Here is a 24374-nt window from a genome sequence, read left to right as displayed (position 1 = left end):
GGGGGAATGGGGATGAGGGAAGAGGAAAAGGGGAATAGATCTGAGGCAGTGAGAGAAAGATACAGAAAGGGGATGAGGAAGAGACTTCAAGGGTGTGGGGGAGTTAAAGGTTAGATGGGGAAGGATGTAACATTTTGGGAAAGCTGCAAAGAAATAGGGAGAAGAAAGCAACTGCAAGGGTTTTGAGGCATAGAAATTGGTTTTGAGAGAGAAGAGCATGCTGCAAGGAGGCAACAAAGGAATACTTTGCTAAACTGGTACAGGAAAACTTGAAATCACTGAGGTAATAAATTCCTTGCAAACGAATGTGGAATCTCAACCTTCAACTTTCATAGTTCAAGAGCCCTTTTATTTTTTAGGGAAAGTGTGTAATAAACGTTGTTGTAATGAACATACCATCAATTGTTAAATTTAAATGTGACATTGAGATCTGAGATGTAATTGAAAGGGTAGTAACTCTGATTAAAACCTTCCAGCTTTTTGATAGAAACACATAACTGTGACCTCACCAGTCTGTGGAAGATTTGTTTTGGGTGCTGGCTGTTTGTGTGCCAAAATGATTATCAGTTATTTTGAAAACAAATTCTACTCACCTATGTCCACTGTCCTGTGCTAAATGAAAGTGGGGTTGAAGAAATTAATAATTTGGCTTTAATTTTAATGGAGCACTGATAATTATAATGGATACTGTTTAATTCTTCAAATTCTGCTTGTGTGGGAAATTAAATACTGCATGTTTTAGTAATGGTAAAAATGGATTATTGGTATTCAACTTCCCAATGATATTTTAATATCTGAGACTTCCAGGGATTTCAGGAATGTTTAAAAGTGACAAATACTGACCTAAAATCATTGCTGACCTATTTGAGCCAAGCATGTGAAACCAAGCATTAATAAACAAGAGTAGGCCTCAGCCAAAATTAACATCACTATTAAGGACACTGAAAATCAGATCTATATCTTCTAGTTGATTCACATCATTCTGGAAGTTGTACACTGAAATGAATGTCACTTTCTGAGCATCCAGCATGGATAAAAAATGACGTCAGGCATGGGAATTTGGAAAGGAACTGAATTTCAAGCAATACCATTTCAGCAGCAAAGCAAATGGAAAAATAAACACAAATTCAAAGATCCCTACAGTGCAAAAAGAGGCCATTCAGGCAAATCAAGTGTGCATCGATCCTCCAAAGAGCACACTATCCAGACACACTCTCCTCATGCAAGCGCCCCCCACTATCCCCCCATCCCTCCACCGCCACCACCAACCCCACCTTCCCCCAACCTCTCACCACCCTAACTGTATTTACAATAGCTAATCCACCTTGCCTGCACATCCCTGGGCACTACAGGTTAATTTACGTGGCCAATTCATCTAACCTGCGCATATTTGGACTGTGGCAGTAAACCAGAGAAAACAATGCAGACACAGGAAGAATGTGAAAACACTGCACAGTTGCCCAAGGCTGGAATTGCTGTGAAGCAGCAGTGCTAATAACCTTGCCACCGTTTCATCCCTTGATAACAAGAACCTGAAGTATCTCTATTCCCATCTCTCAACCTCAAAACCTTGCATCCAATGAAGAAATGATTTGGGAAAACAATCATTCCATGAGAACTCAAAGATATCTACAAACTTTGCCACCAGAAATTCAGTCAACAATTAAACAATGAGTTTCTGGTTTAAAATCAAACACTGCAAAGACTCTAAATATTTAATTTTAAACTGGAGAACTGGTATAGTGGGGTAAGGCATTCAATGGGATAATGGGTGATTATTTGGATTAAAATAATGTGCTAGCCTATGAAGAAAATCTGGTACAATGATGCTTATTTAATGAACCAGTGCTGGCTCTACATGGTAACATTTCTGTGATCCTGTATGGAGCCTATTCCCTCTCCTCACATTGTCAGAACAAAACATAGAAGGGATTATTACCAAATGATTGCAAAAAGTAGAAGCAAATTCTTTTTAAATTAGCCTTCCAGAACATCTCATTTGCCTTAAAAACAAATTTTGGGTCCAATTGCTAGTGTCTCAGCATTGTCACCATCTGCTGATGTTTTGGTTGCCTTGGAGAAGACTTGAAGAGGGTATATATTTCATTACTGTAGTTGATTCACGTCATTCTGGAAGTTGTAAATTGGAATAAACACCATTTTCTGAGCAACCAGCATGGATAAAAGAATGACGTCAGGCATTGAACATAGAACACAGAACATTACAGCCCAGTACAGGCCCTTCGGCCCTCAATGTTGTGCCGACCTGTGCAGGCTTGACACGCCAGATAGCCTACTCCTGCTCCTGGTTCTTATGTTCTTCTTTACATCAGGATCACCCTTTGCTCCACACAAATAGTTTTTCACTGCCTTATGTCTAGACACCTAATTTTGATAAGATTTTTAATCACTTTATTGAATTTTCTCTCAGCCTTTTCTCCATTGAAAACATGGGTACCTTCTTCAAGCTCCTTCAGAACTGAAATTCGTCATCTTGGAACCATTTTCATGAAACCTTTCTACGTATGCTCAAATATATTTGTGTCCTTCCTAAATTGCAGCAACCAGAATAAGATACAATCCTTGTGTGTTCTTATATTTGAAACCCTAATCAATAAAATTATGCACCTAAACTATGCTCTCAATCTGTTCTGCTGTCTTCAATAACTTATGCACATAAACACCCTCTGCATCTGTATCCACTTAAGTATTATGCCCTTTATTTTACATTGTCTTTCCATGTTCTTCATACCAAAATGAATCAGTTCACATTTCTCTGTATTAAGCTTCACCAGCCACTCATCTTTTCATTCTATCAATTGGTCTATATCCTTTTAAAGTTCTACACTCTCCTCTTCACCGTTCACAATATATCCAAGTTTTGTATCATCCACAAACCTTAAATTTTACCATGTACACCAAGATCTAGGTAATTTACATATATAAAGAAAAACCAAAGTCCCAAACTCTAACCCAAGGGAAGTCTAATGCAAACATTTCTCAAGCCCGAAAACCATCCAATTATCATTACTCTATTTCCTGTCATTCAGCTTCTGTGAGTAATAGCTTGTAACTTTAGACTACCGAAAGATACTTAAATATCTTTTCAAAAATAATGCAACTGTTCAGGAACTTCAGTTTGGTATCCAACGTCTATAAAAATTAGTCTATGTTGAATCAAAGTTTACAGGAAAAGAAAAAGAAAGAACTCAAAATTATCAGGTGCTACAACAGCATATATGTTATATTTCATGGCAGATTTGTTTAATTTTATAGATGTCTTGTCTCCACTTGAAATGGTAAAATGTGACTGACATATCTATTTTTCAACTAGACATAAATATAGAAAATCCTTTCAAAGCTAGTTGTCAAAGCAACAAATACAAGTTTTATCATGTTGTTTTCAGTTTACAGCAAATCTCAAATCTTGGATGAGTTTGTGCTTAAATGCCATTCAGTCAGTATTGTAACTATAGTAACTGTCATAATGCAATTCCATCCATGTTATAGCTAATGCTAACAATAACAAGAAGCATATTATAGATGTTTCTCCAGAAAGCATTTAGTGAGACATTTATCCAGGGCTTCTTATCGTACCTACTCTATTTTGCCCCAAATAACATTTCCTAGCTACTGACTCCATCCCATTCACTGGCAACAAAAAAAATTAATCTGTTTTTGATATCACATTTGATCATGAAATGAATTTTCATACTCATATTCCTGTGATTTCCAAGATTACGTAAAATTTAGGATGCAGTCCACATAATCCAACAGACTGGTCAGCCTTTTGCGCCAATATGGTGGTGACTGTTTTATGTTCATCTTTCTTCATCACCTCTTGATTTTCAATTATCTTTGGAAAGTTTTCAAAGTTTGTACTGCAAAAACACAGACAAAATTCTTGTTCAAGCCTCTGCCGTTTCTTTGCTCTCCTTCTCAATTCCCAATACTAGCTTTACTTACTCCTTTCCCTAATCAAATACTCTTACTATCCGTTTTCATAGCTAGCTTTCTTCAATACACTTGCTTTCTGCCTCCTTTACGTCACTACAGTACTTCATCAACAGTCTGTTTTGAACAACATATCGTCAAGCAAGAGGATGAGACCAAAAGAGCAGAAGTAGGCTATTCGGGCCATCTAGTCTGCTCCTCCATTCAATAAGATCTGAAAATTACGTTTGTTGTATCCAACATTTGTGACTAAAAGTACGATACGAACCATAAAACAAAATTAGACAATAGTTGATCCTCACAATTTAAGATCTATATTAGCCGGTGAAGTGCGGGAACAGTGAACTAAAATACTGTACTGTCAAAAGTAAAAAATCATCGCATTGCTTGTGTAAATCTCTCGCTGCCAGCTGCCAATGTTACGAGCGCGAGCGCTGTCATGGTGCGCGCGTCCGCGGTGGGTTGGGTGGAGCTATGAGGGCGCGCGGCCGCGGTGGGTTGGGCAAACCTCCCCGAGTGCGCGCGGCCGCGGAGACTTGGGCGGAGCAGTGTACACGGGAGTGAAGAGCTTATGACGTTGCACACCTGCTCGCGAGCTTTGTGATGAGAGTTTCGAGCCAAGATCGAACCGCGGAGCGAGACTGATTGTAACTGACAGGCAGCGGCACCGTGTTTCCTGAATGTGGAGGTGGGCAGTTCGGGCACAGTGAGCTGCCAGCGCTCAACTTAGACCGGCGGCTGCTATCCTTTTACTTTCCGAGTCTGTGGTCAAGGTACAGCCGGAGGAGGCGGAGAGGGTGCGCGCGCAAGCATCTTGTCAATATTTGCAGGGAGTCGGCAGCATTGGGAAGGGCTGAAATATATGAGAAAAAGCAAAGCTTGGGTGGTACTCTCTCCACCTGACGACTAGTACAGTCTAGAAAACGTAGAGGAGCTGGTCACTCATACAGTGCTCAGGAATCGTAGGGGAGTAACACAGGTGAAGGAATGTCTGAGAACTGTTTGTAAATCCAGAATAGATCCCTATCCTAAAATAGTAAGCAAGATGTACGTCAATCTGAAATCAGGACAAATTATTTTATACTTGATTGTTGTCTTGTAGTCTCTGCTCAGTTTGCACCTAAGAGTGATCACAGAGAAGCAAAACAGCCTGCCTGTGCCCATGTGATATGGCAGCGGGCAAGACTGCCAAGATATTATTGAATTAGGTTTGTTTATTTTATGACAATCAGTTAATGGGGAGTGTGTTCATTTGCACAAGAATATTGTGGGAGTTACAAGTGGTAGTCGAAGATGTTAGTATGTTAACTAGCTTTCATTTGTAAGGTTGTGAATCTGAGAGCTAGTAGACTCATACAGCCCTTTGGCCCAACGCGTCCATGCCAATCAGGTTTCCTAAACTGCACTAGGCCTATTTGCTAGCGTTTGATCCATATCTGTCTAAAACCGCAGAGAATAGGTGGTATGCAAGTCCATTTGCAAGTTGTTCCTGATGGACAGTTAGCCAATTAACTGTGGTGAATGTTAAGCAAATTAATGAATACTCACTGGAGTGTCGGAAGCTGAGGGGTGACCTTATAGAGTTTTAAAAATAATGAGGGGCATGGATAGGATAAATAGACAAGGTCTTTTCCCTGGGATGGAAGTACAGGGCATAGATTTAGGGTGAGAGGGCAAAAATTTAAAAGGGACCTAACGGACAACTCTTTCATGCAGAGAGTGATCTGTGTACGGAATGAGCTGCCAGAGGAAGTGGTGGAGGCTGGTACAATTACAAGATGTAAAAGGCACCTGGATGGGTATATGAATCGGAAAGGATTAGCGGGGTATGGGCCAAATGCTGGCAAATAGGACTAGACTAGGTCAGGATGTCTGGTCGGCAAGGATGAGTTGGACCAAAGCATCTGTTTCTGTGCTTTGCGTCTGTATGACTATGACATTGTACATTCGACTAACAGTCCCAAATATGATTGAAAATGAGTAGGTAGTGGGAAAGTGATGAATTTAAATATTAGTCATTGTTAGGGTAAAGGTACTCCAGAAACTATTGGACTTTAAAGACTGAAGAGTCCCCAAGACCAGTTAGTCTGTAAACGAGAGTCATAAAAGAAATGTTGCCAAAGGTAATAGATGCATTAGTTTTAGTCTTCCAAAATTCCTTAAATTCTTGAAGGATCTGGTCAGAAAATACATTACACCTTTATTCAAGAAAGTAAGGGAAACAAGGTGGGAAACTAAACCAGTTTAACGACCACTTGTCATAAGGGAGGTTCTAGAATTCATTTTTAAGGCAACATATTGTGGCAGTTGCCACAAAATAAGAATATATATAATATTGTAAGAGGTTGCACATTATCACAAATATAGAATTAAACAGCTAACAGTAAGCAGAATCTAGGAATAAATGGATCATTTTGGAATGATAAGCTGTAAATAGTAGAGCACTGCAGGAATTGGGTCCTCAACTATTTACAATTTATGTCAATGTTTGGCTGAGGGAGCCAAAAAGTATCATAACTAAATTTGCTGAAGACATCAAGATAGATCGGATGATAAATTATCAGCAGGAGATAGAGAGTATCCAAAGGATTATAGACACAGTAAGCAAATAGTTGGTGACAAATAATAATTGGTAAATGTGTTTTTGTCTGTTTTGACTGAAAGATTAGAAAAATATACCAGTTAAATGGGGAGAGATTGCAGGACTCATTGTATAGGGCAATTTAGGAGTCCTTGTGCATGAATTGCAAAATGTTAGTTTGTAGGGACAGCAAGTGATTAGGAAGGCAGATGAAATGTTGGCATTTATTGCAAGGGATATGAAATATAAGAGTGAAGAAGTCTCACTGCACCTGTATGTTTTCTTGGTGAGAATGTATCTGCAGTACTGCATACATTTTTGTTGTCTTATTCAGAAGAAGGCTGTAATTACTTTAAAATTAGCTCAAAAAGTTCACTCCACTTATCTCAGGGATGAAGGGCTCTCCTTGTGAAGCAAGGTTGAGCAGATTAGGCCCATATGTATTGGATTTTAGAATGAGAAGTGATTTTATTGAAGCACACGGTCTTGAAAGGGCTAGATTGGATGGATGACACAAGAATGTTTGTGGTGGAGATACAATAAGGAGCTGTGCTGAGATATTTTGGGGTGCTCCTTAATGTTAATTGTAAAACATAAGTTAATTATAGACTTTGAGTTTTGAAAGAATCTAAACGTGTGGCACTGGAAAAGCAGAACAGGTCAAGCAGCGTCCAAGGAGCTCTAAATTTCACTACTCCTGTTTAGTAACAAGACTTAGTCCAGCAACAGCTATTTTTGTATTTTACAGAATTATTTGTCACAACAAGAACAAAAATGTACTTAATGAAAGCAGTGACTTTTGGCCTATCCAAGATGGTATACCAGTTTGTGACACTGGTTTGACTGGCCATGGGTCTCCTGTTCTGTTTACTGAAGTTCTTCTGTCTTCATATTTCCTTGTGCATTGAACCACTGAAAGCCAAGTTTTATTAACCCATCATAAAAAACAAAAGAATCACAGATAGGGTCATAGAGATGTACAGCATGGAAACAGACCCTTTGGTCCAACCTGTCCATGCCGACCAGATATCCCAACCCAATCTAGTCCCACCTGCCAGCACCCGGCCCATATCCCTCCAAACCCTTCCTATTCATATACCCATCCAAATGCCTCTTAAATGTTGTAATTCTACCAGCCATGACACCAAAATTGGAGGTGTAGTGGACAGCGAGGAGGGTTACCTCAGATTACAACAGGATCTGGACCAGATGGACCAGATGGGCTAAGAAGTGGCAGATGGAGTTTAATTCCGATAAATGTGAGGTGCTGCTTTTTGGGAAATCAAATCTTAGCAGGACTTATACACTTAATGGTAAGGTCCTAGGGAGTGTTGCTGAACAAAGAGACCTTGGAGTGCAGGTTCATAGCTCCTTGAAAGTGGAGTCGCAGGTAGATAGAATAGCGAAGAAGGCGTTTGGTATGCTTTCCTTTATTGGTCCGAGTATTGAGTACAGGAGTTAGGAGGTCATGTTGCGGATGCTGCAAATCAGAAACAAAAACAGAAATTGTTGGAAAAGCTCAGGAGATCTGGCAGAATCTGTGGAGAGAAATCAGAGTTCACACTTTGGGTTCAGTGACCCTACCTCAGAACTGATGGTAGCTAGGAAAGTGTCAGTATATATGCAAAAGGTAGGGTGGGGGGAGGGGTAAGGACTAAATGATAGGTAGGGATAGAGCCCAAAGAGAGAGAAGAACTGTTGAACAGACAAGAGTCGATAACAATCTGGAGAGTATATGATTATTAATTGGGACTGTTAATGGCTCGCAATGGTTTGTGTGTAATAGCAGACTGTGCATTTAAAGCAAGGTTTGATGTGTGGAAGTTAGTAAGGATATGGATGAGCTCAAGCTCCTAAGCTATGGAGATATGGAGTCTGGAAAGCTGCAGAAAATGAGGTGCTGTTCTTCCAGCTTGGCCAGGGAACGGGGTGGTGTGTTGAAATGGCAGGTTCAGCACCCCATTTTCTGCTTGGGGATCCTGCAGCCTTTTGGACTCCATATTGAGTTCAATGACTTTAGGGCTTGAGCTCTCCCATGCCCTTACCCCAACCCCCACAAGCCAGGACTTGTTATCATGCAGTCTGCTAATACACACAATCCATTGTTAGCCGCCATTAATAGCTATTCACTCTAACAGCTAGATCGTCATCCACTCCTTTGTCTGTTTAACTGTTCTTACCTTTTGCATTCAATTTCCACCTATTAGTTACTCTTACCCCTCACCCTACCTTCTGCATATAAACCAACATTTTCCTAGCTACCATCAGTTCTGAGAAAGGGTCACTGGACTTCATAGAATCGTAGAATCCCTACTGTGTGGAAACAGGCCCCTTTTGGCCAACAAGTCCACAGCAATACTCTGAAGAATGTCCCACCCCAACCCATTCCCCTAACCTATTACTCAACATTTACCCCGGAGTAATGCACCTAACCTACACATCCCTGAACACTATGGATAATTTAGCATGGCCAATTCAGCAACCTGCATATCTTTAGATTGTAGGAGGAAACCGAAGCACCCAGAGGAAACCTGCGCAGACATGGGGAGAATGTGCAAACTCCACAGAGATAATTGCCCAAGTGTAGAATCGAACCTTGGTCTGTGGTGCTGTGAGGCAGCAGTGCTAACCACTGAGCCACCATGCCGACTTGAAACATTAACTCTAATTTCTCTCCACAGATGCTGCCAAATCCGCTGAGCCTTTCCAGCAATTTCTGTTTTTGATTTTATTAACCCTTGCTAGCTTTCATCTCCTTGTATGATCAGAGATATCATGACATCTAATTGACTTATTACTTCCTGGTCAATCCTTAGCTGAATAATGTTTCTCTAAATCTTGATTTTTTTAAAAAATTGATAGTCTTAGTTACATCAGTCACAGGTGAGGTGCCGGAAGACTGGAAGTTGGTTAATATGGTGCCACTGTTTAAGAAAGGTGGTAAGGACAAGCCAGGGAACTATAGACCAGTGAGCCTGACGTCAGTGGTAGGCAAGTTGTTGGAGGAAATCCTGAGGGACAGGATGTACACGTATTTGGAAAGGCAAGGACTGATTAGGGATAGTCAACATGGCTTTGTGCGTGGGAAATCACGTCGCGCAAACTTGATTGAGGTTTTTGAAGAAGTAACAAAGAGGATTGATGAGGGCAGAGCGGTAGATGTGATCTATATGGATCACATTCAGTAAGGTGTTTGACAAGGTTCCCATGGGAGATTGGTTAGTAAGGTCAGATCTCATGCAATACAGGGAGAACTAGCCATTTGGATACAGAACTGGCTCAAAGGTAGAAAATGGAGGGTTCTTCAGAATGGAGGCCTGTGACTAGTGGAGTACTACAAGGTTTGGTGCTGGGTCCTCTACTTTTCATCATTTATAGAAATGATTTGGATATGAGCATAAGAGGTATAGTTAGGAAATTTGCAGATGACACCAAAATTGGAGGTATGGTGGATAGCAAAAAAAGGTTTCCTCGGATTACAATAGGATCTTGATCAGATGGGCCAAGGGGCTGAGGAGTGGCAGATGGAGTTTAATTTAGATAAATGCGTGGTGCTGCATTTTGGGAAAGCAAATTTTAGCAGGACTTATACACTTAATGGTAACGACCTAGGGAATGTTGCTGAACAAAGACACCTTGGGTGTGCAGGTTCATAGCTCCTTGAAAGTGGAGTCGCAGGTAGGTAGGACAGTGAAGAAGGCGTTTGGTATGCTTTCCTTTATTGGTTAGAATACTGAGTACAGGAGTTGGGATGTCATGTTGCGGATGTACAGGACATTGGTTAGGCCACTGCTGGAATATTGCATGCAGTTCTGGTCTCCTTCCTATCGGAAAGATGTTGTGAAACTTGAAAGGGTTCAGAAAAGATTTACAAGGTTGGAGGATTTGAGCTATAGGGAGAGATTGAATAGGCTGGGACTGTTCTCCCTGGAGTGTCAGAGGCTGAGGGATAACCTTACAGAAGTTTATAAAATCATGAGGGGCATGGATAGGATAAATAGACAAAGTCTTTTCCCTGGGGTGGGGGAGTCCAGAATTAGAGGGCATAGGTTTAGGGTGAGAGGGGAAAGATATAAAAGATACCTAAGGGGCCACCTTTTCACGCAGAGGGTCATACGTGTATGGAATGAGCTGCCAGAGGAAGTGGTGGAGGCTAGTACAATTGCAACATTTAAAAGACATCTGGATGGTATATGAATAGTACAGGTTTAGAGGGATATGGGCCGAGTGCTGGCAGGTGGGACTAGGTTGGGTTGGGATAACTGGTCGGCATGGACAGGTTGGACGGAAGGGTCTGTTTCTGTGCTGTACATCTCTGTGACTCTATGACTTCCTGATATTGCCTCACTCATTCTTTAACATGACAATATGACATAGGAACAAATGTAGGCAATTCGGCCTATTGAGTATACCTCACCATTCGATGAGATCATGGATGAACTGATAATCCTTGACTTTATTTTTCTTGCCAATTCCCCCTTCCTTTGATTCCATTATTGATTAGAAGTCTGTCTATCTCAGACATGTCTCTATGTTAAAGAACTCCATAAATTAAGTACTCTCAGAAGAAATTGCTTCTTATGTCCTCGCCAGGCAACACATACCCTTGAGATTATGCCTCTGATCCTCGATTCTCACTCGTGGAAACCACTTCTCTTCCATATCTACCCTTTAATAATCTCATATGTTACATCAATGTCACCTCTCATTCTTCTAAACTCCAGTCAATACAGAGCTGAAAATGTGTTGCTGGAAAAGCGCAGCAGGTCAGGCAGCATCCAAGGAACAGGAGAATCGATGTTTTGGGCATAAGCCCTTCTTCAGGAACGTCGAAACGTAGATTCTCCTGTTCCTTGGATGCTGCCTGACCTGCTGCGCTTTTCCAGCAAAACATTTTCAGCTCTGATCTCCAGCATCTGCAGTCCTCACTTTCTCCTCCAGTCAATACAGAGCCAACATACGCAATCTGTTGTAAGAAAATCCCCCTAAGCCAAGTGACTGCCTCCAATGCCTGCATAATCTTTCTTTCAGTATTGGGCCAAGAAGGACACTCTGCATCATTGTCACTTCTAAGCAAGGTAAGGATATTATCATAAGACCATTAGACATAGGGAAGAAATTAGGCCATTCAGCCCATTGACTCTGCTCCACCATTCAATCATGGCTGATAAGTTTCTCAACACCATTCTCCCGCTTTCTCCCCATAACGCTTGATAACCTTGATACACAGGAATCTATCTATCTCAGTCTTAAATATCAATGACCTGGCCTCCACAGCCTTCTATGGTAGTGAATTCCATAGATTCACCACCCTCCGGCTGAAGAAGTTTCTCCTTATCTCCATTCTAAAGGGTCTTCCTTTTACTCTAAGGCTGTGGCCTTGGGTCCTAGCGTCTCTTAAAAATGGAAACATCTTCCAACCATCTACTCTGTCCAGGCCATTCAGTACTCTGTATGTCTCAATTAGATCCCCTCCTCATCCTTCTAAACTCCATTGAGTATAAACCCAGAGTCTTCAAATATTCCTCATATGTGAAGCTTTTCATTCTTGGGATCCCATCCTCATGAACCTCCTCTGAACATGCTCCCGGGCCAGAACATCCTTCCTGAGATATGGGGCCCAAAACTGCACACAATACTCCAAATATGGTCTGACCAGGACCTTATACGGTGTCAGAAGTACATCTCTGCTTTTGTGTTCAAGTCCTCTCAAAATAAATGCCGTCATTGCATAACTACTGACTCAACTACTGCAAGTTTACCTTGAAAATTCCTGGACTAGAACTCCCAAGTCTCTTTGCATTTCAGACTTCTGAATTTTCTCCCCATTTAGAAAATAGTCCATGCCTGTATTCTTCCTACCAAAGTGCATGACCTCTCACTTTCCCACGTTGTACTCCATCTATTACTTCTTTGCCCACTCTCCTAATCTGTCCAAAGCCTTCTGCAGCCTTTCTGCTACCTGTCCCTCTACCTAGCTTTTTATCATCTGCAAACTTAGCCAGAATGTCCTCAGTTCCTTCATCTAGATCGTTAATGTAGAAAATGAAAAGTTGTGGTCCCAACATTGAGCCTTGCAGAACACAATTTGTCAGTGGTTGTCATCCTGAAAAGGACCCTTTTTTCCCTGATCTCTGCTTTCAGCCAGACAGCCAGGCTTCTATCCATGCTAGCACCTTGCCTCTGACACCTTGGGCCCTTATCTTACTCAGTAGCCTTCTGTGCGGCACCTTGTCGAAGGCTTCTTGAAGTCCAAGTAGATAACATCCATTGGCTCTCCTTGGTCTAACCTGCCCATTAATTCCTCAAAGAATTCTAACAGACTTGTCAGGCATGATTTCCCCTTGATGAAACTATGCTGACTTTGCCCTATTTTACTATACACTTGCAAGTATTCGGAAATCTCATCCTTCACAATGGATTCCAGGAGCAAGGTTGGGCTAATTAGTCTGTAATTTTCCATCTTTTGCCATACTCCCTTTATAGACAGGGATGTCATGTTAGCGATTTTCCAGTTCTCTGGGGACCTCTCTGATTCTACCGATTCCTGAAAGATGCCTGCTAACGCTTCCGCTATCTCTTCAGCTATCTCCCTTAGAACTCTGGGATGTCGTCCATCTGGTCTTTATCTACCTTCAGGCCATTCAGTTTTTCTAGCACCACCTCCTTGGTGATGGCCACCATACTCAGCTCTGCCCCCTCACTCTTTTGAATTTTTGGAATTTTACTCATGTTTTCCAACATGAAGACTGATGCAAACTAATTATTCAGTTCCTCAGCCATTTCCTTGTACCCGACCACTACCTTTCCAGTGGCGCAATGTCCCTCTTTTGCCCTTTATATATCTAAAGAAACTCTTACAGTCTTCCTTTGTATTACTGGCTAGCTTACCCTCATATTTAATCTTCTCCCTTCTTATTTCTTTTTGTTGCCCTCTGCTGGTCTTTGTAAGCTTTCCAATCCTCTGGTTTCCCACTGCCCTTCGCCACATTATATGTTTTCTCTTTTTTTGCTTTTATGTTATCCCTGACTTCTCTCGTCAGCCACGGTTGCCTCGTCCTCCCTGTACCATGCTTCTTTTTCCTCTGGATGAATCTCTGCTGTGTTTCCTGAATTACTCCCAGAAACTTCTGCCATTGCTGTTCCACTGTCTTTCCTGCTAGGCTCCTCTGCCAGTCAGTTCTCCCCAGCTACTCTCTCATGCCTCTGTAGTTGCCTTCATTCAGCTGTAATACAGTTACTTCTGATTCTATCTTCTCCCTCTCAAATTGCAGAATCAATTCCATCATATTACGATCACTGCCTCCTAAGAGTTCCTTCACTTTGAGCTCCCTTAGCAAGTCTGCCTCATTGCACCACACTAAATCCAGTATCGCCTGTTCCCTAGTGGGCTCCACCACAAGCCATCCCATAGATATTCCACAAATTCCTTTTCTTGCAATCCACTACCAACATTATTTTCCCAGTCCACTTACATATTAAAATCCCCCATAATAACTGTGACTTGGATTTCCTACACATCTTTTCTGTCTTCTGGTGTATCTTACACCTGACTACTATTTGTACATAACTCCAACTTTTATTTTTGCCTTTTGTGGTCCTTAATTCTACCTACACAAGTTAGATTCGATTAGATTCCCTACAGTGTGGAAACAGGCCCTCCTTCAGCCCAACAAGTCCACACCGACCCTCCAAAGAGCAACCCAACCAGACCCATTCCCCTACACCTAACATTACAGGCAATTTAACATGGCCAATTCACCTGACCTGCACATCTTTGGATTGTGGGAGGAAACCCACACAGACACGAGGAGACTGTTCAAACTCCACACAGACAGTCGTCTGAGGCTGGAATCGACTCTGGCTCTGTGAGGCAGCAGTGTTAACCACTGACCCACCGTGCTGCCCAGATTCTACACCATCTAACCCTACTTCAAATTTAAAGGACACTGTTAAATACTGTGAAGGTTATCGGTTAGTTAGCTGATTGGACAGATTTGAAAGAACAGCATATGATCTCATTTAAAAAAGCGAGATTAAGTAGAGTATGAGAGAAAGCTAGCTAGTAATATAAAACCTATTTATGTAAACGTTTGAAGAAACTAAAAAGGAACAAAGTTAGTATTGGTGGTCGGGAGAGCACCTCTGAGATTGTTGATGGTAAATCAGGAAAAGGTGGAGACATTGAGCAGGTATTTTGTCTGTCTTCACCACTGACGACTTGGAAAACTTCCCAAAGACGCTTCACAATCATAAGATGAAGAGAAGGGAGGAACTTAAAGCAGTCATTGTCGCCAAGAAAATGGTGCTGGGGAAACTATTTATGTCTCAAGTCCCCCTGACTGTTTGGCCTGTGTCTTACAATCCTAAAATGTGGCTGCAGAGGTAGTGGAGGTATTGATTATAATTTTCCAAAGTTCATTAAATTTTTGAAGGGTCCTAGTGAATTTAGTAATGAATAACATAAAACAATTGTTCAAGAAAGGAGGGAGCCAGAAAGTAGAAAACCATAGGCTAGCTAATATGAAATCTGTCTTGGAAGATTACTGGAATTCCTTTTTAAGGAGGTTGCAGCAGGATAATTGTAGACTGCAGAGTTTTATGAAAGGCAAATCGTGTTTAACTAATTTACTCATGTGTTTTTTGAGTAAATAACAACGAAAGTGGACAAAAGGAAACCTGTCATAGTCCTACAGCGTGGAAACAGATCCTTCAGTCCGACATGTCCATGCCAAACAAGTTTCCCAAAGCAAGCTACTCCCATTTGTCTCCATTTGACCCATATCCCTCGACCTTTCCTATTCTTGTACCTGTCCAAATGTATTTTAAATATTTTCATTGTATACTCGCCTCTACTTCTTCCTCCACTCTTTTTTTTTAAATGTTGCCCCTCATCCTTTACAAATCTTTCTCCTCTCACCTTAAAACATATGTCCCCTACTTTTGAACTTCCCCACCCTAGGGAAAAGTCCTTTACTATTCCAAAAAAAGTGTTGAAGTTAGTACAATGTCATAATCTGCTGCATGCAATAAGAGTTCTTGGTGTAAGGAAAAGCATGTAACTATGAATAATGAAAGTGGACATGGGATTTTTCTCAGTTTGACAAGATGTAGCAAATAGAGTGTCACATTGTTGTGGTCTGAACTATTCTATAACAATGACTTTGCTCTGGAGACCAAAAGTATGGTAACAGACACAGGAAGTAAGCTGTCAAGCGGAGGTAGTGTCTGCAAATGAAAATAGACAAGTGAGTGGGCACAAATATGGCAGCATAATGTGACGAAATGTAAATTTGTCCACTTTGGCGTGAGGAATGGAAAAGAATTATACTATTTAATTGCACAGCTTGCAGAACACTGGGTTAGAAAGGGATTTGGGTGTTCTGGTACATGAATCACAAAAACATTATTGTGCAGGTACAGCATATTATTAGGAAGATAAATGTTATGCTGGTGTTTTTGAAAAGAATGTAATGTAAGAGTGGGGAAATTTTACTGCAGCTATACAGGATCTTGATGAGATCATATCTGGAGTACTATGGGCAATTTCGATTGTTTGATTTGAATAAGGGTATAATTGTGTTGGCGAAAACCCAGAGAGATCAATTTGACTGATTCCTGGAAAAAAGAACTTATGTTAAAAGTAGATTAGGCTGGGTGTTTAACCATTACGATTTAGAAGAATGGGAGGTGATCTTCTTGAAACACAAGGTTCTGAGGGACTTAGCAGCTAGATTCTGAATGGATGTTTTCCTTTTAGGAGAAATGGAACTGAAGGAATAAAACAAAGTACAGTAGATAGCCAGAGGAAACTGTTTATGCACAAGACATAACCCTTCCAAGATAGATAATGAGATTTCTGTTGTCTCTGAAAGTCACTGGTGTTTAGATTTCTCTTCCCCAGAGAACAGAGGGCACTGAACCATTACGTTTATTCACAGCTAGGCTGGATTTTTGGTCGACAAAGGAGTCTAGTGTTTTGGGTGGTGACAGGAAAATGGAATTGAAACCGCAATCAGATCAGTCGTGATTTTTCTAAATGGCAGAGCAGGCTCGAGTTGTCTAACTGTCTTCTTCAGATTATTTCTTTTTCGTGAAGAGATTCCTACTCATCATAGTTCTAAATGGGTAACTTTTTTTTAAAATTACAGCCACTATTCTAGCCTCCTCTATCAGGAAAAATATCCTTTAAGCATTCACTTTCCAAATCCTTTAAGAATTTGTATTTCAGTTGGGTGACAGTTTGTCCTAAGTTCTGAACATTCCCTCATCCCAGAAATGAGTTCACTGAATCTTTTTTTCTCTGTCTCTCTCTGTCTCTCTCTGTCTCTCTCTGTCTCTCTCTGTCTCTCTCTGTCTCTCTCTGTCTCTCTCTGTCTCTCTCTCTCCCCCCTCGTCTCTCTCTGTCTCTCTCTGTCTCTCTCTGTCTCTCTCTGTCTCTCTCTGTCTCTCTCTGTCTCTCTCTGTCTCTCTCTGTCTCTCTCTGTCTCTCTCTGTCTCTCTCTGTCTCTCTCTGTCTCTCTCTGTCTCTCTCTGTCTCTCTCTGTCTCTCTCTGTCTCTCTCTGTCTCTCTCTGTCTCTCTCTGTCTCTCTCTGTCTCTCTCTGTCTCTCTCTGTCTCTCTCTGTCTCTCTCTGTCTCTCTCTGTCTCTCTCTGTCTCTCTCTGTCTCTCTCTGTCTCTCTCTGTCTCTCTCTGTCTCTCTCTGTCTCTCTCTGTCTCTCTCTGTCTCTCTCTGTCTCTCTCTGTCTCTCTCTGTCTCTCTCTGTCTCTCTCTGTCTCTCTCTGTCTCTCTCTGTCTCTCTCTGTCTCTCTCTGTCTCTCTCTGTCTCTCTCTGTCTCTCTCTGTCTCTCTCTGTCTCTCTCTGTCTCTCTCTGTCTCTCTCTGTCTCTCTCTGTCTCTCTCTGTCTCTCTCTGTCTCTCTCTGTCTCTCTCTGTCTCTCTCTGTCTCTCTCTGTCTCTCTCTGTCTCTCTCTGTCTCTCTCTGTCTCTCTCTGTCTCTCTCTGTCTCTCTCTGTCTCTCTCTGTCTCTCTCTGTCTCTCTCTGTCTCTCTCTGTCTCTCTCTGTCTCTCTCTGTCTCTCTCTGTCTCTCTCTGTCTCTCTCTGTCTCTCTCTGTCTCTCTCTGTCTCTCTCTGTCTCTCTCTGTCTCTCTCTGTCTCTCTCTGTCTCTCTCTGTCTCTCTCTGTCTCTCTCTGTCTCTCTCTGTCTCTCTCTGTCTCTCTCTGTCTCTCTCTGTCTCTCTCTGTCTCTCTCTGTCTCTCTCTGTCTCTCTCTGTCTCTCTCTGTCTCTCTCTGTCTCTCTCTGTCTCTCTCTGTCTCTCTCTGTCTCTCTCTGTCTCTCTCTGTCTCTCTCTGTCTCTCTCTGTCTCTCTCTGTCTCTCTCTGTCTCTCTCTGTCTCTCTCTGTCTCTCTCTGTCTCTCTCTGTCTCTCTCTGTCTCTCTCTGTCTCTCTCTGTCTCTCTCTGTCTCTCTCTGTCTCTCTCTGTCTCTCTCTGTCTCTCTCTGTCTCTCTCTGTCTCTCTCTGTCTCTCTCTGTCTCTCTCTGTCTCTCTCTGTCTCTCTCTGTCTCTCTCTGTCTCTCTCTGTCTCTCTCTGTCTCTCTCTGTCTCTCTCTGTCTCTCTCTGTCTCTCTCTGTCTCTCTCTGTCTCTCTCTGTCTCTCTCTGTCTCTCTCTGTCTCTCTCTGTCTCTCTCTGTCTCTCTCTGTCTCTCTCTGTCTCTCTCTGTCTCTCTCTGTCTCTCTCTGTCTCTCTCTGTCTCTCTCTGTCTCTCTCTGTCTCTCTCTGTCTCTCTCTGTCTCTCTCTGTCTCTCTCTGTCTCTCTCTGTCTCTCTCTGTCTCTCTCTGTCTCTCTCTGTCTCTCTCTGTCTCTCTCTGTCTCTCTCTGTCTCTCTCTGTCTCTCTCTGTCTCTCTCTGTCTCTCTCTGTCTCTCTCTGTCTCTCTCTGTCTCTCTCTGTCTCTCTCTGTCTCTCTCTGTCTCTCTCTGTCTCTCTCTGTCTCTCTCTGTCTCTCTCTGTCTCTCTCTGTCTCTCTCTGTCTCTCTCTGTCTCTCTCTGTCTCTCTCTGTCTCTCTCTGTCTCTCTCTGTCTCTCTCTGTCTCTCTCTGTCTCTCTCTGTCTCTCTCTGTCTCTCTCTGTCTCTCTCTGTCTCTCTCTGTCTCTCTCTGTCTCTCTCTGTCTCTCTCTGTCTCTCTCTGTCTCTCTCTGTCTCTCTCTGTCTCTCTCTGTCTCTCTCTGTCTCTCTCTGTCTCTCTCTGTCTCTCTCTGTCTCTCTCTGTCTCTCTCTGTCTCTCTCTGTCTCTCTCTGTCTCTCTCTGTCTCTCTCTGTCTCTCTCTGTCTCTCTCTGTCTCTCTCTGTCTCTCTCTGTCTCTCTCTGTCTCTCTCTGTCTCTCTCTGTCTCTCTCTGTCTCTCTCTGTCTCTCTCTGTCTCTCTCTGTCTCTCTCTGTCTCTCTCTGTCTCTCTCTGTCTCTCTCTGTCTCTCTCTGTCTCTCTCTGTCTCTCTCTGTCTCTCTCTGTCTCTCTCTGTCTCTCTCTGTCTCTCTCTGTCTCTCTCTGTCTCTCTCTGTCTCTCTCTGTCTCTCTCTGTCTCTCTCTGTCTCTCTCTGTCTCTCTCTGTCTCTCTCTGTCTCTCTCTGTCTCTCTCTGTCTCTCTCTGTCTCTCTCTGTCTCTCTCTGTCTCTCTCTGTCTCTCTCTGTCTCTCTCTGTCTCTCTCTGTCTCTCTCTGTCTCTCTCTGTCTCTCTCTGTCTCTCTCTGTCTCTCTCTGTCTCTCTCTGTCTCTCTCTGTCTCTCTCTGTCTCTCTCTGTCTCTCTCTGTCTCTCTCTGTCTCTCTCTGTCTCTCTCTGTCTCTCTCTGTCTCTCTCTGTCTCTCTCTGTCTCTCTCTGTCTCTCTCTGTCTCTCTCTGTCTCTCTCTGTCTCTCTCTGTCTCTCTCTGTCTCTCTCTGTCTCTCTCTGTCTCTCTCTGTCTCTCTCTGTCTCTCTCTGTCTCTCTCTGTCTCTCTCTGTCTCTCTCTGTCTCTCTCTGTCTCTCTCTGTCTCTCTCTGTCTCTCTCTGTCTCTCTCTGTCTCTCTCTGTCTCTCTCTGTCTCTCTCTGTCTCTCTCTGTCTCTCTCTGTCTCTCTCTGTCTCTCTCTGTCTCTCTCTGTCTCTCTCTGTCTCTCTCTGTCTCTCTCTGTCTCTCTCTGTCTCTCTCTGTCTCTCTCTGTCTCTCTCTGTCTCTCTCTGTCTCTCTCTGTCTCTCTCTGTCTCTCTCTGTCTCTCTCTGTCTCTCTCTGTCTCTCTCTGTCTCTCTCTGTCTCTCTCTGTCTCTCTCTGTCTCTCTCTGTCTCTCTCTGTCTCTCTCTGTCTCTCTCTGTCTCTCTCTGTCTCTCTCTGTCTCTCTCTGTCTCTCTCTGTCTCTCTCTGTCTCTCTCTGTCTCTCTCTGTCTCTCTCTGTCTCTCTCTGTCTCTCTCTGTCTCTCTCTGTCTCTCTCTGTCTCTCTCTGTCTCTCTCTGTCTCTCTCTGTCTCTCTCTGTCTCTCTCTGTCTCTCTCCTTTTTTTTGCGACTGCGCAATTGTACTCCTTACTGTTCATTCAGATGGGGTCCTCACCTACTCCTTTCCAATTTGTTTTCCCACCTGCTGTGGGAGGCTGTGTCCCCTCGCTCAAGACATTTGTAACAGCACTTTTAAGTCCAGCTTCTTGATCTTTTCCTTCCATTCACCACAAAGCAGCATTCAATTTGGTTCAAACACTTCTAGGGTTTCAGGCTTGACTGCACATAATTGGCTTCTCTATACATCACTACTTCTGAAATATATCAACTGCTGTCAGCACCAACCAGTATTTCCGAACCACACACATTTAATTCACTTGCTTAACTTTCCGACTATGCTAAGAATCATACTCGAGCAGTTTAAGATTATCAGCTAGGCCCACAATGTGGCTCACTTATGCTTGCTAGCTGTTCCATATATTCATAGACAGGGACTTGACCTCCACAGACAAAAAGAATATTTTTAGATACTGTGCCTTTTTTGAACGTCAGAAGAAAGTTATTGGTAATATTTGTACCAGATAGATTCTCCATGGCAATACTGTGACCAATCAAAATCAGCTTGATCAATCAGTACTTTTTCTCTCATGCAGTATACATTGTTTTGAAGAAGCTCTGGAGAAGAATCATATCAGACTTGAAACCTTAATTCTGATTCTCTCTCCACAGATGCTACCAGACCTGCTGAGTTTCTCCAGCGTTTCCATTTTTGTTTCAGATTACCAGCATATGCAACATTTTCTTTTTATTTCAGTATAAATTCTTGTTCCCTATTGAAATTTAGCATTCTTGTACCTGTAGGATAAACTGTTTTCAAAATATGTCTCTTTCATTTGAAACAATACATTTGGGCAGAAGCATATATTCTTGAGTAATGTAACTCCTCTAACAAGCTTTTGGCTACTTCATATCTATTCTCCTAGTTTTTTCTGATTTCCCAGAGCTTTTGCTGAAGACTCTCTATGCAGTACTTTGTCAAATATCTTCCAGAAGGCTTAAAAAGACTATGTGCTTAACTGTTCCAAGTGGGATATTATTTCCTCAAATAAGTCAAGCATATTGCTCAGACATTATTTGTGCTTCTAAATCTATGTTGGTTACGGTTAATTGAGTTATTTGTGCAAATATTTGTGTTTGATTAATTTTTATTGTACATGGCATAGAGATAATACTAATCTGACATTTTCTTATGAATATAGACATTTAATTTTGTTTATTTCCAGTTGTCAATTCCTTACAAATCTCCAGTCTGCTCCAGTGGCTCAGTGTGGGCGGCACAGTGGTTAGCATTGCTGCCTCACAGCACCAGGGACCCGGGTTCAATTCCAGCCGCTGGCAACTGTTTGTGTGGAGTTTGCACATTCTCCCCATGTCTGCGTGGGTTTCCTCCGGGTGCTCTGGTTTCCTCCCACAGTCGAAAGGTGTGCAGGTTAGATAAATTGGCCATGCTAAATTGCCCATAGTGTTAAGTACATTAGTAAATATAGGAGATTGGGTCTGGGTGGGTTGCTGTTCGGAGGGTCGGTGTGGACTTGTTGGGCCGAAGGGCCTGTTTCCACACTGCAGGGAACCTAATCTATTTCGGTAATCTTGAATAAGTACCATCTGTATCTGGTAATTTGGTCAGAGTCTTTCTTGCCGTTTTGTGACTTTCATTTAACTTATGTCAAATGTTGAGATTAGATGAAGGGCTCTGGCCCGAAATGTCGTTTGTCCTGCTCCTCAGATGCTGCCTGACCTGCTGTGCTTTTCCAGCACCACACTAACCTTGACTCTAATCTCCAGTATTTGCCTTATGTCAAAAGTTGTCCATTTTACTTTGTTTACCTCTTTGGAGTGGGAAAGTTCCTTGTCATCTCGGTGCATACTTGCAGGAAGCAGTCATTCCCAAAACTATTCTATTTCGTTCTCTGATTCCATTTCCATCATTTATAGTTTCAAACACTTATGAAATTTCACTTTACCATTGTGCTGAATTTTTAAAAAATGTTTTTAGTGGTCTATGTCCTCATTAATTTGGTTGTATATTTTCTTAGTCTAGATTAGAGTGGTGCTAGAAAAGCACAGCAGGTCAGGCAGCATCCAAGGAGCAGGACAATCGACATTTCGGGCAAAAGCCCTTCATCAGGAATAGATTTTCCTGCTTAGATGCTGCCTGATCTGCTGTGCCTTTCCAGCACCACTCTAATCTAGACTCTGGTTTCCAGCATCTGCAGACCTTGTTTTTACCCTGTATATTTTCTTAACCTCTTCCTTGTAAATTCTGTTCCCTATCTCAGCAGGATTTGCAGAGATCACTTTTCTTTGTTGTTTTGCTTTTAATTCAGCAAACCATTTGTTTAAGTTGAGCTATTGATTTGCAATATATATTTCTCCTGCATGATCAGTATTATGCTTTAAATAGTGTATTACATATCCTTTACTCAAATGTGTGAAATAAATTCCAAGTTGTTTACTTTGGGTGTTTTTTAAAACATCAGCCGTGAGTGGAACAAGCAATTACTTAAGATCTTTTTGATCAGAGACTAGTTCCAAAGTGCAACACTCCCTCAGTACTACACTCCCTTGTTTCTTGATAAGTTGGACTTGAACCTAGAATGTTGAATTTGAGGTAAGAGTGTTACCATGTAAGCATTTTTTTCCACTTATTACAGCTGCATGATCCATTTGGAAAGCATGGTAAATATTTACAAACAAAAACTTTGTTTTAAATTACTCCTGACTGTGTGTGAAATTAAAACTTTCTTTAATTTGAAAGATACATTAAATTTTTTTTTAGATTAGATTTTTTTTAGATTAGATTACTTACAGTGTGGAAACAGGCCTTTCGGCTCAACAAGTCCACACCAACCCGCCGAAGCGTATACCACCCAGACCCATACTCCTACATTTACTCCTTCACCTAACACTACGGACAATTTAGCGTGGCCAATTCACCTAACCTGCACATTTTTGGATTGTGGGAGGAAGCCGGAGCACCCAGAGGAAACCCACGCAGACATGGGGAGAATGTGCAAACTCCACACAGAGTCGTCTGAGGTGGGAATTGAACCTGGGTCTCTGGCGCTGTGAGGCAGCAGTGCTAACCACTGTGCCACCATGCCGCCCACAAATAGATCTCAAGAATAGATCTGTTTTACTTTTTTGGAAGTAAGCCTTTTCATTGTTCTGTCTCCATGTCTCAGTTGCTAGGCAATTCTGTATAGTGCCCATATAACTTGTTTTTCCCCTTTATTCATTCATTCCAATGCTGTTGTATCTGGCTAACACTCCGCATAGCTCTTGTGACATAAGAAATTCAGCATGTGGGCAACTGTGGATCAAACATGTATCCTATTATTCCATGTGGCAGCATGATCTTGACTACATTATTTTTATGTTTGAGATCAGTTTTAAAAATAAACCTCAATTTTTCCTCAATCTCCTCAAATGCTATGCGTGCATTTTTCAGTTGTCGAAACATCAATCACTCATTCTGTTTAGTGCTCAACTGGAAGGATGTAGAGGCTTTGGAGAGGTTACAAAAGAGGTTTATCATGATGTTGCCTAGATTAAAGTGTAATAACTATCAGGAGAAGTTGGATATTTTGCTAGAGTGTGGGAGGCTGAGAGGTAACCTGCTGGAAGTATATAAACTTGAGAGGGGGCATGGATAGGGTGGATAGTTTGTCTTTTTTCCTTGCAGGCTGGAAATGTCAAATATTGAGAGGCCTGGATTTAAAGTGAGTGGGGGGGGATGTTTAAAGGAGATGTGCAAGGCAAGTTTTTTTTTATTTAGACAGTGGTAGGTGTCTGAAACACACTCAGGGGAGGTGGTAGAAGCAGATATGCTAGCAATGTTTATGTGACGTTTAGAAAGATGCATAAACAGGCATAGAGGGATGTGAACCGTGTGCAGACAGCTGGCGTCATCATTGGCACAGACATGGTGTGCTGAAGGGCCTGTCCCTATGCTTTACTGTTAGATGTACGTGCCTAGTAGTCTGAGAAAGCTGACTCAAAACAAAATTGTAAAATACAGAAGAAAGTATTTCAACCTCAGGACATCCTAAAGTACTATATATATTTTTTAAAATTGTGTTTTGAACCACAGGCATTTGTGTAGACAAATGAGGAAGCAAATTTACTAACAACTAACACACCTGCCATTAATCAGAAATCATTTTTAAGTTGTCCTGTGCAGCATTTAGTGCTAATACTTTGTTGAGGTGCTGTCTTTTTGGATAAAATGTTGAATCAAGCCCCACTTTCTATTTCTGGTAGTTATAACAATTCTGATGTGGTTCTGGTCCTTTAAGCCTC

The 24374-nt window shown here is 41.9% G+C and overlaps 1 protein-coding gene across 6 annotated transcripts in view; it reads left to right on the top strand.

Annotated features, from left to right (window-relative positions):
* Positions 1-4463: 4463 nt before the first annotated feature.
* Positions 4464-24374, top strand: part of LOC122549888 (tyrosine-protein phosphatase non-receptor type 3-like) — a 218108-nt gene continuing 198197 nt past the window's right edge. For 3 of the 6 annotated variants that reach the window (XM_043690065.1, XM_043690067.1, XM_043690062.1), the window contains exon 1: positions 4464-4642. The gene's annotated coding sequence lies outside the window, so the exon portion shown is untranslated. Of the gene's footprint in view, positions 4728-24374 lie in introns of all 6 variants that reach the window. The other 3 variants (XM_043690063.1, XM_043690066.1, XM_043690068.1) reach the window with 3 other exon arrangements.

This window comes from Chiloscyllium plagiosum, chromosome 5 (assembly GCF_004010195.1).
Source record: "Chiloscyllium plagiosum isolate BGI_BamShark_2017 chromosome 5, ASM401019v2, whole genome shotgun sequence".
NCBI classification, from domain to species: Eukaryota; Metazoa; Chordata; class Chondrichthyes; order Orectolobiformes; family Hemiscylliidae; genus Chiloscyllium; species Chiloscyllium plagiosum.
The sequence above is the reverse complement of the archived record's forward strand: the minus strand, read 5'-3'. Positions and strand labels throughout refer to the sequence as shown.